This window comes from Triturus cristatus, chromosome 2_1, assembly GCF_964204655.1.
Source record: "Triturus cristatus chromosome 2_1, aTriCri1.1, whole genome shotgun sequence".
NCBI classification, from domain to species: Eukaryota; Metazoa; Chordata; class Amphibia; order Caudata; family Salamandridae; genus Triturus; species Triturus cristatus.
In genome coordinates, this window is record NC_140581.1 from 415,500,254 (window position 1) to 415,513,342 (window position 13,089).

Genomic DNA, 13,089 nt, shown 5'->3' on the forward strand with positions numbered 1-13,089 from the left:
GCCACCTTGCATGGCGCTGCATGGCTCGATAACTCTAGAGTAACGAAAGGCAGAGCAAATCTGCGGTAGGGGGGGGGGGGGGTTCCCACACATCCACCCATGGATTTTGGTGCATTCCCATATCTACCATCAGTTGTAGACCTGGGTGTGCATCAACATGCTATGCCTCCCCAGGTGAGGCATAACAGGGAGAAATATTGTTAGTTTATTCCTCTGTCTACGTGTGCTGCATTCTGCAGGACACAAAAAAGAGGATAAAGCCGCTGAGGATTGCTTTTGTGAAGGAGGGTGTACCTTGCTGCACAAAAACAATCCTGCCTACAATCCAGGCACCCTTGCAACCATGACGCAAGGGTGTCTGCATTGGCACTAGGCAGCCAACAGTGCCCCAGCGCTAGGAAAGGACAGCTATGACCATATAATGGTAAATACAGTGCATTCCTACCCTTTCCTTTTCCCTATCACGGTGGCTGGCTGCGTTGCACTGGTGAAAGAATGATAACTCTGCCCCTTTCGAGCACCCAGCTGCTACAGCAGAATCGCCTTCACTTCTCAGAGATGTAATGAAATGTATGCATGCAGGCTCATTTCTATAATGCAACATGAGCAACTCTAATACAATGTGAACGTCTTTTATTGCAATTTTATAGTCATATTTTAGCTTTGTAGACCTTCAAAGGCAGGGCAAGTCTTAGAAAGTCCTAATGCCGATTAAAACAGAATAGACCCATCGTTGCTCTCTTTGCTGTAGCAAGATCAAAGACTCGTGCTTGTTAAAACTCAAGTTTGTTTTTAAGAGCCACGCCCAATTATTTATAATTATCAGGTGTTTAAACCTACTAACAACTATATTATTGGTGCAACTATAACCTACGTTTCTAATAAAAGAACTGAATTAATGTTTCCTAACACTACTTGTATTGCTTAGGTATCGTCTATATTAACTGGCAATCAGCTTTTGTGCACTATGACCCAAGAGCCAGTAGTTCATGTTGAGGACAAGTTAATGTAGAGGACAAGTTAGCATGCCATCTAACAGAGCCACACTTTTCAATTATAATAATGTATTATTAAGAGTTCGGCTGAATTCTGGAGGATTAACTCTTGGAGAGAAGGTGAAAGAACAGCAACAGGCCCAGAATGCATCCCTGTTTCAACCCGTTATGTAGCAACACCTGATCTGTTCTCTCCACTTGGCTGCCTGGTTTCACTTTTACCCAAGTCTGTGTGTGAAAGACAATTAATAAAGTTAATTTGGACTTGGACTCCCTGAAATGTCTTGCTTTGAATTGTGGAGAAATATTTTTGGCGAATAAAGAAATTGAAAAGAAAGAAACTGATACGGACTTCAATATTTGATTGGTGATTCTATGTGAATCAGACGCTCCTTCCATTACTATTTTTGAGTGTACAATACAGCAAAGACCATCATCAGCCGACAACAGGAGGCATGGGCCAAGGAAACCGCCCACAAACACAATGTTACCTGTGGGGGGGGGGAAGCAGTCATGAAAAGGAAAGCAGACACAGAATTCAAAACAATAGATTTAGCCATTTGCCCCATATTTTCTCAAACTTTTTGGGACACGTCTGGCCTCAAAAAGGAGCTCTTCCTGGGCCACGCGCCAGTCCGCCCCTCTGCAGAGCATCCTTTTAAGTTTTAATTGGCTGAATACTGAAGCCAACCTACTTCTGAGCGGTAAGTGGCTTAACATTTGCACAGTGTTGTGAAAGCATCATGAAGGTCTGTTTGCAGGGCAAATATCTTGATTATCATCAGAATATCTGGCCATCAGGATAAGGTCCAGTCGCATCTTTAGAGGTTCAACGTTGTCAGCCTGCAGAAATTTGAAGGGAGCAGGCAGAAGAATTATGATTTTTGAGATGTAGTGAGCTTCATTTAAAAATATTAATATGTGCCTGGGACGATATATAAATCACCCATTTTTCTTTGCTCTTTGTGAGTAATGCCGTATTCTAAGCATGGTTAACAAATATGTGCACATAATTCTCCAAAAAAAGAAAGATACCACTTCCCTTTAGAACGAAGTATTATTAGTCTCAGAAAAATACTTCAACTTTAGGATATAAATACTGCAAGATCCTACTGTTGGACCGAATGATTGTCAGGCAGCGTTTCCCTAAACCTTTAGCATTTTTCTCTTATATTTTGCTGGTTCTTGCGCTGTGCCTCGAGCTCTGTTCCCTTTCCCACTGTACTGCAGTGTGAAGGTGCACGCACCCTTCCAACACATGTTAAGAAGTGGTGCGGACATGATGTTTGTAATCGTAGGTCAGGCCTGCTTTTGTCTCCTGGGTGTGCACTTGCACCACTGGTGTGGTTTACCTATGTGACCGACCTGATTTTACATGCCAGTCTGCGCACTCTCATGGACTGTGCGTTTAAACATGTGTTTGACCTGCCACATCAGGTCTATGAAAGCGCCTTTCCTCGCATGCTCCAGCTGGCCTGTAACAAACATAGTCCAGCCGGTGTGGGGCCTTTCATCTCCACTCGGCTGGACAGTGAAGGGTTGGGCAGGCACTCATGGGTGTACACTGCCCAGGTAGTATGGAGGACATTTCTAGGCATCAAACTCTTTGTGTGCCATGGTGTTTGGTGCAGGTCAACATCGGAGGCCAGGGGCGAACATCTGGGCATGCCCCAGAGAAAGCCATTAACTATTGAGCATGCAATTGAGATAGCCGATGTCTGCCTTTTGCGGGCCTGGCGGAATATATAGAGGGCAGAGATTGTGACATCCGGCCTTTGAGGCAAGATCACTGCCCCAATTAAGGTACAGATCTGAATTCTGTGGCCTCATGGCAGACAGGATGGAAAATTAAGGAAACACATCTGTGGTTCAAAGGAATACCCTTTGAACCTTCCCCCAACTTCAAAGGCCCAATGTGGTATAACTACCCAGTGCCACCCCACTGAGCGGAGAGATACGGATGCACGAACGGAGAACCTGGACTGCGTGGTGCACATTGCCATAGGACTCTGTTGTGCACATGGATGATAACAGCCCATGAAAAGGACTGCATGCCTTCCTGAATAGTGGCTGGCCTGGGACGACTACCTGCTGACATGTGGCACCCTGAAGTGGGCTCCCAAGGACCATTTGGATAGAATTTGTTCTCTTAGAGGTGTTAGGGACATCAAAGATCTCCTACGAGGGGCCACACCATCTACCGGTGATATCTTTTGGGCGGTGTTAGAATAGAAAAATATGCTTTAGCATTGTTTTTACTTAAGTTAGCATTCACGGCACCATTTTGTGTAAGGGCGCCATGTTGTATCATGTTCAAAACTAATCCTTTGCCATTTCTGACAAACGGCCTTCTCTAGGGTATGTTTCTTCGGAGCTGAGTTATATTACACTAATGAATGCATTGTTCTTATTAGCGCATACCCTCTCTTTAGATGTAAGCCTTCTCTCTCTTGTCTAGTGGTGGGCACAGGCAGAGTGACCTTGACTAGTAGACTTGACTAGTAGATAAGGTGTGCCCGGCCTCAGAATCGAAACTTACTCCTTTGTAATTTACTGTCCAGCTGCATCTTCTTGGAAAATTCCATGATGGGAGTGTTTTCGTTGGTTTTGAAATGTACATAATCTATCGTTATACTTGCTGATGTCAGTCCCTCTGCAGCACCCTAATTGGGCCACTTCCTTCAGCTGTGCCCTTTAAGTGCCCACATCACCTGCTGAAATCTGGACAGCGCGGTGTGAGCTTGGAACTATAGATCGTGCCTGGAGACCTGACTGCCTAGTGCGGCGCTCAAGACGTTTCTTGCATCCATGTCAAAGTGGTTCCTGTACTGCAGGGACCCCGGCACGCATAAGCGTGTTGTTGGTGGTGAGCAATTGTGGGATTTAAAGTGGCCTGCCTCATCAACTGTGCACATTTCTCTCCTGAGCCAAGCCAACTGCATGCTCATTGCGTGCAGTGTCTGATTCACAGGTTACGAGGAGACGAATACATGGCAGAGTTTCATTCTACCTCGTGAGGCACTGTTGAAGTTGCGCCTGAGTGTGTGTCTGGAATCTCCTGATGCAACCGACATCAAGGTGTGCCAGACATAGTGCCTCATTTACAGGGTGGTACTGAATTGCAACTCTGCTTCATGAAACCTGAAACGTCTGGTGCAACACATCCCATTGCGCACCAGACCCTGTGCTCAGATTGCCTAATTGGGCCACTTCCTTCAGTTGGCACCCAAACAGGGGCTCCTTCGGGTGAGTGACCCATCCCCTTCCGTGGACAGCGGGGGGGAGGTCAAGGCCATCGTCAAACGGACAGATTAGGGATCCCTGCACAAAGAGTTCCTGATACTCGCAGCTGCCCCTTCTTTCCCGCCGGACGGTGCCTCGCCCAGTGGTCATCCCGACTGGAGTCCTGACCGGCGAAACCATTGGATCTGACCGTTTGGTCTGAAGAGTCGGCAGTGGAGGCCCGGAAAGGGAGAATTCAAACATTGACTCAGAAGGCTCTAGCATATAACAGGGAAAAACAGGAAAAGGGTGTTGAATGTGAAGATAGAAGGTTTCGAATACAAATTGATAAATCGTATGTGCATCAGGAAGAAGATGATGCTTTTGTGGAGGAATTGTTGGATACTCGACCCCGCTTCCATATGCCCTGCAAAGAATATATCTCACTTGTCCGGTGCCATCACACCCGCCCCTTACAGTTGCTTCCACTGCCTCTGTCCCTGTGTCTACTGCTGTTATTTCTACGGCAGTGGCTTTGGCTCCTCCTCCTCTCCCTTCTGCTTATTTGCCATCTGTGGCAACTGTGACTGTTAGTACCCCTGACACACCTATTGTTTCAGCGTCCCTCTCCCAACTCTTTCTCCTGCGACACAACAATTGGCGACAATAGCGCCTGTTACTTCTGTTGCTTCTCCCACTATGTTTTTTCATCCTCCTACATTAGTTAGTAGCGGGACACCGGTACGTGGATTTGAGGATAGGGACTGGACGAAATTTAAGTAGCGCATGGGACCGTTATTGCAATTCGATGTGGGAGATGATGAGAAACAGGTATTAGCCAATCAAGCTGCCCAGTGGGCCCGTAATCCTATTTATAGTGTAGAGGATGTCTGGGCGACAATGAGAGATTTTGAACCCTACATACAACAGAATGCCCTAAAACACATGTGCGCAACTTTAATTGGTATTTGGCAGCAGTGTTTTGAATCGGAAGCACCTCAAATTTGATATGATATTAGAGATCGGGTGTATGTTAATGAATTGAGACCAGGATAGGTTTTTTCTAATGTTGCGACAATAATAGCTTATAGAGGTCGATTGCATGAGAAAAGTCCCAGGTCAGTGTCTCAGTTTCCGATGCGAGAGGGTCATCCTATATATGATCCAGAAATAACGGAGTCAACGGATGGACGTAGCAATGTTACTAGGGCGAGGGAGGTGGCCCGTTTTCAGGAACAATGGGGTTATACTCCGTAGGAAAGATTATTTCAATAACATTTCAATATCAGCAAGAGTCATTACAGTAGAAGAGGCAGTCAATTCTTTATATTATGCAGTAGGACTTTTTCTAGGGTCAGGCAAATGAGCCTTAAGAGACAAAAATGTGCTTCTTTTGGAGATGGTGGGGCTGATAGGGCACAGAACGCTGCAGCCTCACAGGGTCGTTCTGATAATAATTACTTTGATGACCCCCGTGATGGGCAGTACTACCATGATGACTGTGAAATGGATGAAGCAACAGGAATGTCTTACAGCTAGGACAGCCAGGGACAGAGTGGGGGACCAGTTCTGATACCTGTAGACCAGCGTGGTCCTTATGTAACAGTAGAACTACAAGGTTCGGACGAGGAATTTTTGGTGGACACAGGTACAACAAAAAGGTCTGTTTCTTGAAACATGGTCCCTGGGGCAGCTCTGTCTGGCCATAATAATGTTTCAGTAGGTTCTTCTGGTATGCCGGTTGTAACCCCCATTTCAAGACCTCTTGACCTCTTGCATTGACTATTTGTCCTCTCACTGTGGATGCACCATTTGTGCTGACATCTAATTGTGGTGAAAATTTGATGGGTTTGGATTTGTTGGAAGAATTGCATGCAATGATTTATTGTTCTCCGACAGGTGTTTATATGACAATGGGGCCAAATGTAGTACGCGCTAAATAGTGTTTGTCCAAATTCAACCTCTTCCTGTTGAATTTAAAGATGTGCCACCCACTCTGTGGGCGACAGGCGATACAGATGTGGGACTCCTGCAGATTACACCAATTTTGATACAGGTTAAGTGCGCTGCTATTTTTCCACGTATCCCTCAGTATAAAATACCACAGCCATGAGAGCAGGCCCTATTACAAATTATACAGGATTTGATTAAGAAAGGAGTGGTTGAGGAGACGACTGCTAATATTTGTAATAGCCCTTTTCTTCCAATTCTTAAAAGCACGCCCTCAGGTTCTCTTGATGAGCATGTAGATGTCTTTCATTTTGTGATTGATTTGCACGAAGTAAAAAAATAGTTGTTTCCCAGTTTCCAGTGGTCTCTGACTTTACCACTCTTTTGACAATGATTCCTTCTTCTGCTAAATTCTTTTCTATCATTGATTTGAAAAATGCATTCTTCAGTATTCCAATTCATCCGGATAGCAGATATCTGTCTGGGTTTACCCTAGCTGGTAGGAGCTTTAGGTTCTGTCAAGCTCCTCAGGGCTATACAGAGACTCCGAGAATTTATAGCTAGGCATTGAAAGGTCAGTTAGATTCCTTATCACCTCCCGCAGGTAATGTATTGGTGCAGTATGTTGAAGATCTCCTTATTGCTTCCGACACTAAACAAGGTTGTAAAGATAGTACAATTAAGTTATTGCTTCATTTAGCTCAACATGGACATAAAGTTTCTCTTTCTAAATCATAGTATGGTCGCCAGGAGGTCACCTACTTAGGTCACCTACTGTCAAAGGAGGGTAGGAGATTGACCCCTGAGCGCATCAGTACCATTGTTAAAATGCCCATCCCACAGACTCAGAAAGATGTGCGTGCTTTTATAGGTATCACTTCCCACTGTGGGCAGTGGATATCTAACTACTCCGTACTAATCAAACCCTTCTTTGCACTAACCACTAAAGAAGTGCATGAGCCCCGGCCCTTGGCGCCTGAATGTCAGCAGTCTTTTTAGCAATTAAAAACTGTGCTTTGTTCGGCTCCGGTACTCGGCACTCCTGATTATAATAAATTGTTTATTTTGTACACCCATGAGATGGCTGGTTGTGCGCTTTCTGTTTTAACACAAAAAGTGGGAGATAAGCAACAGCTGTGTGCTTATTTCTCTGCTGTTCTTGACTCTGTTGCAAGAGCCTTCCTGGGCTGTCTAAGAGTGGTTGCGGCTGTCGCTGTCTCGATAAGACAGTCGGCTGGACTTGTGCTTGATACTGACCTCACACTCATGGTACCTCATGCTGTGGATGCACTTTTGAATAAGACAAAGACACAGCACCTTACCATTGCACTTCTTACTGGCTATGAATTAACATTGTTTGCCAAACATATCACGATCAAAAGATGTGCCACTCTGAATCCAGCCATGTTACTGACCCTCCCTTCTGAGAGTGATGAGATTGATAAACATGACTGTATCTTCCGGACGGAAGACGAGACGAAAGGACGGGTAGACTTGACTGATGTTCCCTTATCTGACCCACAAGTTCAACTATATGTCGATGGCTCTTGTTTTAAATTACCAGATGGCACTACAACTGCTGCGTATGCTATTACCACACTACATACAATTGTTGGGACATCACAAGTTTCTTATCAATTGGTTCAAGCTGCTGAGCTTGTTGACTGAATACGAGCTTGCGAATTGAGTGATGGACTGGTTGTCAATATTTATACTGACAGCCAGTATGCCTTTGGAGTCGCACATAATTTTGGGTGACTCTGGGCAGAGAGAGGGTTCCTTTCATTTCGCATGGCACAAAGATTCAGCATGGGCACCTCATATTGAGGCTTTTGTCTGCTTTGACACTCCATAAGTAATTGGCTATAGTAAAGTGTAGTGCCCATCGGAAAGTTACTGATGACGTAGGTAAGAGAAATGTTTTTGCTGATCAGATAGCTAAGGAAACAGCTCAGACTAAAATGAAAAGAAAGTTCGTAGCAGGTCCCGCTAGGTGGGTGCCTGAAGTTACCATGTTTGAAGATACACTCAAGAATTAAAAAGAGAAACAAAGTAAGGCTACAATAGAGGAATTAGCAATATGGCAAGAAAGTACAGCACAATTGAAACGATGAGAGGTGTTGGATTGATAAGTCTGGGAAGCAGAGATGGATGTAGCCAGATGCAAATGTTCTTACTGTAGTCACTATGGCCCATGGCCCAGCCCATATTAGTGCTAAGGGTATTTGCAAGTTGTTAGACCCAGTAGGAAAGAATGATAACATTCTGAAAACAGCTGCATATTTAGTGAAGTACTGCATAGTGTGCTTAAATTCACAATCATGGAAAGGGTACCCCTACACCACCCGGTAATTTTGCACCACCCACTTTCCCTTTTGAGGTCCTCCAGATGAACTATATTGAATTAGATAGGAGCAATAATTTAAAGTATGCTTTGGTGGTTGTCTGTGCATTCAGTAAAAGGGTCGAGGCTTATCCCACTAAAGACAATAAAGCTGTTACGACTTGAAAGGTACTCCTGAAGGAGATCTTTCCTTGCTTTGGCTTGCCTCATTTAAACTGGAGTGATAACGGAAGTCATTTTAATGCCAAAGTAATTCAATTAACTTGTGATGGTTTGACTATCAAACAAAGTTTCATGCTGCAAATCATCCACAGTCAGCAGGTTTGTTTTAGAAGTAGAATAGTATTCTCAAACTGAAACTGACAAATATTCAGGAGACCATGGGGTTACAGTGGCCAGATGCTTTACCATTGGCTCTTTTGTCAACAAGAACAACAGCACATTCTAGGACAGGATTGTCACCGTACGAGGACACATTTGAATGCCCGGCAAATGTCTGGGGCATCCCGGGCCCTCCGTGGTTTTCTGACATTGAGTATCCGTTGTTGATAGATTATCTTTGCCAGTCAACTAAACGTTTGCATTCTATTCACCAGCAGGTCCACGAATCCCTGCCCGCAACACCAGAGGGGCCTGGACACAATATTCAGTCTAGGGATTTTGTCCTGGTGCGCAACTTCCAGCAGAAGAAGAGTTTGGAGCCGCAGTGGAAGGGACCGGAACAGGTCCTCCTATTAACATGGGTTCCTCTCCCTCTGCCCTATGATCAGTGGGCGAAAGATTGAGTAGGGGATTCCGAATGTGAGACGGTGCCTCGATTTATCCCCTTCAGCGACGCCAGGCTGACCTGGACCAAAACAGATCAGGAAAATGATGAAGTGCTGAATGCAGCAGTTCCTACAGAAATAAGAGCAATCCATGAGCCCTTTTTTGTGGATCCCTCTGTGCCTGGAGTCACTAGGTACAATCTGGGACCTCGGTTGAGAAACAGTGCACCACAGAGAAGTCAGATTAGGTAGGGATGGACTGTGTAAGTTAGGATGTACTCTGTTATAGTACCAACAGAGCTAGTTTAGGGTGATGTGAGACTGTGCACTGTTTGAACATTGGACAGGATATGATGAAAGTATTCCCTTGGTACATTATCCTGGTCAACGTGGGAACCCGAGCTTAGGACAGAGCAAGCTCCATCGCCGGTACTCAAGAGCGCCAACGTTTTAAAGGACAATAGGAGCCTGTACCAGCGAGACTCTGACGGACACTGGGAACTTGTATATTCCTCTTGCTGGCATTTTGCCCCTTTGCTTCATCATTTGCTATGCATCCCTTTGGCAGAATGTTTGCTGATAAAGAGCAGCCAGTGATTCCCTTTATTCATACACATGTATTTTGGTCAACCAAGAAAAAGATACTATGTACTATTTTTGTGATTTTATTGCTATTAATTCTAGGTGGGGTGTCCTAGGCTTTCGAACGTGATCAGAATGCATCATCGAGTGTTGAGAACAAGATTGTTTCCCAAACTCGCACAAAAAGGACAGCCCTGAGTAATGTACATTTTTTGGGGGCAGGTACAGCTTGTTCTCCTACTGAACATGTTACAAGTTTATGGACTGCTTACCCATTGTCACTTGTCAATTACACGTATACTTGCCCAGCCCACTTAATAGAAGTTAGGGGTGAGTTTGGTATGGGGTATCCTGGCCTTTGTTTGTATTACATAAAGCCACGAGGAAAGGGGTATCCAGGGTGTGATAATAATACGTACTGTGATAACTTGTATATGAGAGAGCAGAACATCATCTTAGTGGGCTGGCATTATCAAGACTTAACGGTTACTCGAAAAGCTGTTTTTTACCCTGCATGTTGCCCAATAATTCATAGTACTGATGCATTTCTGTATGTCAATTGTTCTGAAGTAATACTGTTCAAGAATACAATGTTTCTAGTAGAAAAGAAGGATCCAAGTACCTTCAGAATGAATACCAGATTGCTCCTGTAGATTATCAAGGCCCACTTTATGTGCACCCAGGATTTTATGTTTTATCCAATGGCATTTACTCAAATGTTCATAATGGTACAGATGATGTTTCTTTAGGAATGGTGCACCCCTAGGCGTACCCTGTAAGTATAGTAAGCCTAGTGTAATATGGGTAAAAAGAACATTGACCGCAGAGTCTTGCGTCAGAGTGACAGATTTGGAAGTTAATAATTATAGTAATGGTATCACCTTTGGGTATATTATTTCTTCCATTATTACGTTTGGTGGTACTGCAATGGCCAGGGGTGAAAGAGTCAGAGAATATTTTGGATGTAAGCTGCAAATGTTGTCTAACTCTACAGTAGCTGCTTTACATGACGTCACCACCAAATTGGAAAGTATGCGGATATATTCTGAGCAGACTAGATATGCTGTTGATTTCATTCTAGCTAAGAGTGGTGGTGTGTGCACTGTAGTAGGAGACCAGTGTGTAGTCGGGATCACTAATATGGAAAATATTACCCAACACATTTTAAACATCCTAGAAAATGTTAAAGGAATGGAGAGTGGGAACTGGAGTTGTCACTTTTTGGTAGTTGGAGTTGGATATTTGAGAAGGTGATTTATTTCAATGTGATTCTGATTTCTTGCTGTGTTCTGGTCCAGTGTCTCCCCTTATGTTTTTCATATTGCACCACCCTTCTCACTCCTAAACGAATATCAATTCATGATACTAATGTAACAATTATGATTCAGAAAGAAGTAGATCTCATGCAAATAGATGAGGGTATTTTTGAGACTTCTTCCCTCCTTACTGCTTCCCTTCCCGAAGCTGAAGATATGGACTGCTTCTAAAACAGTTTATTCCTTTTGTTTTATACAAAATGTTTAGCTCATGCAAAAAGGAGGGTTTTTTAGAATAGAAAAATCTGCTTAAGTATTGTTTTATGTAAGTTAGCATTCGCGACGCCATTTTGTGTAAGGGCGCCATTTTGTATCATGATCAAAACTAAACCTGTGCCATTTCCGACAAACACTGCACTGTTCTTATTAGCGCATACCTTCCCTTTAGATCTAAGCCTTCTCCCACTTGTCTAGTCGTGGACACAGGCAGAGGTACCTTGACTAGTAGATGAGGTGTTCCCGGCCTCAGAATAGAAACTTACTTCTGTGTAATTTACTGTCCAGCTGCATCTTCTTGGAAAATTTCATGATGGTCATGTTTTCTTTGGTTTCGAAGTGTACATAATGTATCGTTATGCTTGCTGATGTCGCCCTCTGCAGCACTCCTAGCGACTAGGCAGACAGGGCTCCGCTCTGAGGGGCATATTCACAAGAACGTATGATAACTACCGCAAGAGTAGCATAACGCAACTTTCAATATCGCAGCCCATCGCGATAAAATAACCCAGTGTCAACGTGGAATTCACAACACGGCGGTACCATGCGATAGTCCGCCGACACCGGGGACAATGTCCGCGATACAACCACCCTGACGGAGATAAAAACACAAAACACAACACCAGAAAACCTGCGATGAGCCCTTCCGCGATGAGGAAAGCAGGGATAAGCAGCGCGAGGGCAGCAAACTCACGTGCAATGCGGGAACAAGCACAAAAACAGCATACGGAAAATGCCACTGAACAAGATACAGCTACAGCGGAGTACCACGGATGCACCCTGGCCAACTGCAGAGGACAACAGGCACACTACAACATCCAAGCACCGTGGAAGGACAGAACCGACAGGCACACCGTATGAAAGAGACCAGTGGCAGACAAATCAGAGCCGCAGGAGCGGCACACCCACTGTGCAGCATACGCACACAAGCAGAAGTGCACCTCGACATTGGCAACATCCTGGTACAAACAGCAACCCCTCCACAACTAAACACAGGACACAACTGGATCGGCAAATGTGCACAACCAGGCAAATCACATCTGTAACCCCAGGGATATGTAGCATGACAATGCACAATTCCAACCTGTAACCTGCAAATATGTTTTATTCACACATGCAGTGCAATTGGACATCTACTACTGTCCCATGATTGCCACGGACGGACACAATGTGATGTACTCATGAGAAGTAGGTGTCAATGATGTAGTTCCTATGGGCCATTCCTGCCACAGCTGCAGTGGGATGTGGGCCACCAGCCCCATCACCATCATCATCGTCCGGTATCTCTTCAACTGGGATCCATGGGGTCATGGTGTGAACACAGATGTTGTGCAATGCACAACATGCAACGATCATCTTGCACACGACGTCCGGGCTGTACAGAAGCGTCCCACCTGTGCAGTCCAGGCACCTGAAACGTGACTTCAACACGCCAAACGTGCATTCAACGATGCCCCTGGTGCGTATGTGGGCCGCATTGTACTGCCTCTGGGCGGGTGTGTTCTGGGCCCGGAGGGGTGTCATCATCCAAGGGCAGAGTGCATTTCCTTGATCACCTGTGACCTCACCTGTGAGAGTGCAGGGAGAAATGAGTTCGGCAGGATTTGATGGCAGGCCCACCAATTCAGTGACGCCTGTGCTGGCTGTGTGTGGGGTGAGTGTAAGTCAGCCCTCAGAGAGTAGCTGGTGCTGGTAAC